The sequence below is a fragment of the Etheostoma cragini genome, unplaced genomic scaffold (assembly GCF_013103735.1).
Source record: "Etheostoma cragini isolate CJK2018 unplaced genomic scaffold, CSU_Ecrag_1.0 ScbMSFa_1654, whole genome shotgun sequence".
Lineage (NCBI taxonomy): Eukaryota > Metazoa > Chordata > Actinopteri > Perciformes > Percidae > Etheostoma > Etheostoma cragini.
This window is the reverse complement of record NW_023265731.1, coordinates 1-5,720: the sequence shown is the minus strand read 5'-3', so window position 1 is coordinate 5,720 and position 5,720 is coordinate 1. Positions and strand designations below refer to the sequence as shown.

General features: G+C 40.6%; 4 non-coding genes across 4 annotated transcripts; all 4 read right to left on the bottom strand.

Annotated features, from left to right (window-relative positions):
• Nucleotides 1-1,291: 1,291 nt before the first annotated feature.
• Nucleotides 1,292-1,363, bottom strand: trnag-ucc. Its single transcript has one exon. It is a non-coding gene; the product is annotated as a tRNA-Gly (tRNA).
• Nucleotides 1,364-1,877: 514 nt separating this feature from the next.
• Nucleotides 1,878-1,949, bottom strand: trnak-uuu. The gene has a single exon. It is a non-coding gene; the product is annotated as a tRNA-Lys (tRNA).
• A 2,104-nt stretch (nucleotides 1,950-4,053) lies between these two features.
• Nucleotides 4,054-4,125, bottom strand: trnam-cau. Its single transcript has one exon. It is a non-coding gene; the product is annotated as a tRNA-Met (tRNA).
• Nucleotides 4,126-4,750: 625 nt separating this feature from the next.
• On the bottom strand, nucleotides 4,751-4,824 carry trnan-guu. The gene has a single exon. It is a non-coding gene; the product is annotated as a tRNA-Asn (tRNA).
• Between the last annotated feature and the right edge of the window lie 896 nt (nucleotides 4,825-5,720).

Below are 5,720 nucleotides of genomic sequence, written 5' to 3'. Positions count from 1 at the left end.
CCTGTTCTCAAGAATGTTCAAAAACTTTTCATTTGGTTAGTAGTATACCCAGACACGGGCAAAGTGCAAATCGTAGTGCGCTGCCTGAGTCTGAGGATCCTCGTGGAGGCAGCTTGATTGATTGATATGCTCCCTTATTTGTACCATAACAGAGATCTAATACTTTATCAAATCGGGTTGACAAATAAAGCAAGTAACCACTCAATGAAAACTACTGCAATGACCGGGAATTGAACCCAGATCATCTGCTTGGAAGGCAGCTATGCTCACCACTATACCACCATCACTGTACAATGCAGTTTCTTCATTTGCAACTATTCCATAGCTAGAAGCCAATGTGATGTAACTAGAATCATCCATCAATCACCTTGCTGAGAGGGAGGCTTAGCAAATTACCCCTAACCCCTGTAATGGGCACAAACCCTCTGGTCCCCCTTTTCAAAGAGGGGAACCACCACCCCGGTCTTCCACTCCTTAGGCACTGCGACATACCTGTTGAAGAGGCGTGTTAAACAAGACTATTGACATACCTGCTGTAACACCCATAACAATGAGCATGAATACAGTTAAATAGATCTACTACTATGAAAACTGTACAATATGTACAAATTGCTTGTTTGTGTCACAGGAGGTCTACCACTAGATCCCATAACCCTACCAGTCAGATTACCACAGGAGCTAATATCTCATGCAGCTCTTTTAAAGACTCTACCATAATACCTGCTGGAGATGCCAGGTCCTCATACATGTAAAGCATGCGCTCTACCACCGAGCTACATCCCATGAAGATTTTTTTTTTTTTAATTCTGAGATATCTTTATTATTCCTTTTGGGATAACTACCACAAGGATATTGAAATATCACTGAATAAAAGAAGAAATCTGGGTAAAACATGTAATATTAATGTTGTATATGGCTTCAAAACCTGTAAATACAACTGCTGGACAATACAACTTTCACTGCAAATCTTTTAACACAGACTGAAAATAAATACTAAGAGATACATTGGTGGGGACTGGTGGCTTCCAGTACCTATGAGATAATACAAAAAGCAGTGCTATACCTGTTTGGACAAATGTTCATAAACGTTTCAATTGGTTAGTAGTAGTTACCAGACACGGGCAAAGTGCAAATCGTAGTGCGCTGCCTGTGTCTGTGGATCCTCTTGGAGGGAGCTTGATTGATTGATATGCTCCCTTATTTGTATATTGATTGGATATTGAAATTAGACAAGTAACCTTTCTGGTTACTTCTTGACAAATAAAGCAAGTTACCACACAATGAAAACTGCTGCAATGGCTGGGAATCGAACCCAGGTCAACTGCTTGGAAGGCAGCTATGCTCACCACTATACCACCATCGCTGGACAACACAGTTAATGTCCTTAAAGGTTGGATTTGTCCTTTTTATTAAATTAAGGTATTCAGATAATTTTCCAAAAGATGATTGTTTAAATTCCTCTTTTTAGTCAACTGAAGCATGGGTTCCTAAAAACATACATACCACTGTATGCATGTATACCTGCATGCATTTCAAAATGTAGGCCAAGTATGTACTTAAAAAAAAGCAACAGAGCCATATTGACACAAAAAAAGAAGTTTACAGCAGAAAGCATCATTTTAAGAACACACAGCAGACATACAATGAAATTGTAATTGGGTCAACATTATGGACATTTTTTCAATATGTTCAACTAAGTCTAAATTTGGAGCTCCTTCAAGTTAACATGAAGTACAGGTCACAGCTCAACATGCCACCACCAATACACTGTTTTCAGTTAAACAGCCAAGAACCCGTTTTACCCGTTAACCTACTGTAGATGTGGACAGTGTAGAGGTTGATTTTTTTTTTTTTCACCAGTACTCTGGCTTAAAAACAGGTTCCACCGAGACTTGAACTCGGATCACTGGATTAAAAGTCCAGAGTGCTTACCAATACACCATGGAACCACTGCTCTAAAAGGTAGCATTGGTTTGCCAGGCAGCTTCTTCCATAATATTAACACTTATGCTATTGAAGGCACACAACAATTACTGGCTAACTAAAGTCATTTAGTAAGCTAAGCGTTCACACAGGATGTGGAACAAGAAAAGTCAAGAATAGGTTTTAAAGCTCTTGCCACAAACAATGAATACAGCAGTAGATAGGTCTACTGTGTACACATGGTAACTTTACATGGGTTGATAATGCAGATGCTCACAAAAGGTGCGGCTGTACTTGCAATTCAGTATCTTTGCGCAAATTAATGTCCAAATAATGTAGAGAATAGCTGAGTTCAAGCTTCCCAATACCATGTCTCTGAAATTAGTTCTAGAGGGAAAAAATTCATGTAAGAAGTGGGATTTGAACAATTAAAAAAATAATACACAATAAAAAAATCAACCTCTACACTGTCCACATCTAGGCTAACAGGTAAAACGGGTTTTTGGCTGTTTGACTGAAAACAGCATGTTGAGCTGTGACCTGTACTTCATGTTAACTGAAAGGAGCTCAAAATCTAGACTTAGTTGAACATATTGAAAATATTTCCACACTGTTGACCCAAATGTCAGTCTATTTTCCATCTAGTAGGCACATGTCTGGACACAGGTGGACATTTTGGACAGAAACAATGGTGGATCTTGATTCCCACCACAGGATTTAGCCTGCATTGCACATTAGGGTACAGACTCGGTAAGATGCCTTCACATCCCGCGCAATGTATTGCCATTGTCAAGCACATTTCCACACTGGTGACTTTCTTCCGTGTCCCCATAAACCCATATATTTGGGCTGACAAAAGGGAAACCTTCCTTTGATAACTATGACCTGGATGACTGAGAACCTACTATATCATGACATAGTTGACTTACCATATTATTATTTCTGTGAGAGATCCTATTACACTTTGTAATATTCAGTCAGCATGGTTGAGCGGTCCGAGTTGCTGCGTTCAGGTTGCAGTTTCCACTGGAGGTGTAGGTTCGATATTGGGGATATTGTTTTTGTTTCGTTTTTTGCTGTTTGCTGTGGTGGTGTACCTTGGGGGGGGGGGGGGGGGGGGGGGGGGGGGGGGGGGGGGGGGGGGGGGGGGGGGGTGATAAGATAAGTCTGGTTTAAATGGTGACTGGTCCACCAGGTGGATCGAGCTTCACTGGCTCTAGTTTAATGTTTGTGTTTCTTGTTGTTTTAACAAGTATAATATTACTGAAATGTAATTAGTACTGCGTTATATTACTGTGTTAAAGCAAAAAGGAATACATTCCTTTATTTGCGTTACTTATGTAACACGTTACTCCCAATACTGCCAGGCAGTATACTGTATGTTTAGCTTATTCAAGGTAAAAGATAGATTAAGACTTAACATTGCAACTGGTCATGGAGGTGCTGTGGCTTAGTTGGTTAAAGTGCCTGTCTAGTAAACAGTAGAGCCTGGGTTCAGCAGCACCTTGTGGTGCAGAGATTACCTCTGTTTGCATCCCATCATCATGTCTACCCAATCCCCCTGCTATCCATAAATACCCTGGTTGCAAATGAAAAAGGCATGTTACAGAAACACTACATTAACACAGACTTAAGATCAGAGGTGGGTAGTAATGAGTTACATTTACTCCGTTACATTTACTTGAGTAAGTTTTTGAAAAATCTTTTTTGAGAAATGAGATTCAGCCTAAGGCCTCCTGTGTTAATCTGACTGATAGGGTTATGGAACATAGTGGTAGACCAAGGCCTCAAGTGGTAATCTGACTTGAAGGGTTTTGGAGCGTAGTGGTAGACTAAGACCTCCTGTGACACAAACTAAGCAGTATGCTCTCCCTTTTATACCTCAGGCTATCGTAGACAGCACAACAAGCAATTTAAACATACACCTTTTACAGTTTTTATTGTACTGTATTTATGCTCCAGTTTTTATGGGTGTTACAGCGGGTATGAGCACTGTAATTTCCATTTTAATGGATGAAATAAACATAACTTACCCTTCAGCAGGTGGGGACATTGCACTCTGAACAGAGATGCATTGTTAATTTTCAACAGCCTGGAAGTAGAGATTTTACAGAGACAAAGCACAGCAATCAGCAGAGGATGGTTTCGATCCATCGACCTCTGGGTTATGGGCCCAGCACGCTTCCGCTGCGCCACTCTGCTCTGCTGTGCCAGTCAGGAGGCTGGAAAATCTGTGATTCACCAGTTGCACCAGTGGTAACCAGTGGCAACCAACGTTCCAAGGTAATCTGACTGGTAGGGTTATGGAGCGTAGTTGTAGACTGAGACCTTCTGAAAATGATTGATTTCAGTGAACTAGACATGCAAAATAAAATAGATATAATTAACCATGTTTAATCACGTCACAAGCTATCTCGAGGGTTACAATTTTTATCATTTAAAATAGTTAACAGAGATCTGATTGTTGCGTGGTTATTTTAAATAGGTAATGTTTGTGAAGTTAGATAGTTTTAGAACTTAAAATATGCGCACAAGAAAGCTACGAGATTACTGTGGGGAAATGGAGAATGGCTAGGTTAACTGAAGATTTTAAACATAGTAAAAAATTAATGAAACATATGGTCTGGCCATTCCCCAAACCTTGCCTGCAGCTTGCTGGACCGCTCACTGATGCAGCAGCCACAGTCCACATACAGCAGCATTGGTGGTGCAATAGCTGACCGATGATATATCAGTCATTTTGCTGGTGGTTTCTTGGCAGCTCTATGGTCTTCTGCAGAAGGATAAATCCCAGAGTTGGCTCCCTCCAGGTTATTTAAGCAACAAACGTCCCTGGGTGGACTTGAACCACCATCCTTTCAGTTAACAGCCGACTGCGCTGACCTATTGCGCCACAGAGACTGCGCCTGTCTCGTGTTTTATGAGCGGGAGCTCGATCTTTAAGCCACAAGCATTTGCTTTATGGCTTTTTGAGGTTGAGCTGCACATGTATGCTTATTAGGCTATTTTCCTGTTTCTCAGAAATTGTGGAACCCGGACGTGCATTTTATTTTTCTAACTAAGGTTGATTAGATTCTGACTTTGAATTCAAATATTTGGCATCCAAGAAAATTTTGGAACTGATGATGTATCAGTCATTTTGCTGCTGGTTTCATGGTCACAGCAACAAGCTTGATCATTGACATACAGTTGCACGCCACGTATCACAAAACTGTTGGGTGGGGCCTTATGTATTTGCTTGTAGTACATCAAGTGACCTGCATACCAATGACCGCAAATATTAATATGTACATGGTTTGCAGAACTGTATTTTCTAATACAGGTAAAGCCAAAAAGAGTAATGAAAAAGCCAAAAGAGAAAATAGGGAAAGGAGTTCCGGATCTGTTACTGTGTTTAGGAAGCAGATTTATAGCTATACACTTTGCAAATCAGTGTCTCACCCTGTCCGCCATCAAAGATGCCATTTGGACCTCCAGAAACTTGCTGGTAAGAAAGCACATGCAGATCCCCTCGTGGCTGTGACCAGGATGGCGGCAGTATCTAAGTAGTATGTGATCATGGTTATACTTTAGTTTTTTAATGGTACATGAACATATTTTAAAGACTGGTTTTATATCTGGGCTGTGAATTTTGACAAACTGTTTTGATCACTTGAGGCATTTCCGTGTATTCTTTGGTCTTGGATAGTTACCTTGCAATCTAAAACTCTACATCCTATTGTCTCTGGAACAACAGCTGGATGGGGTAATGGCTCTTTACAGTGAATATTCAAACGAGGATGTTCACAAGTTCAGCC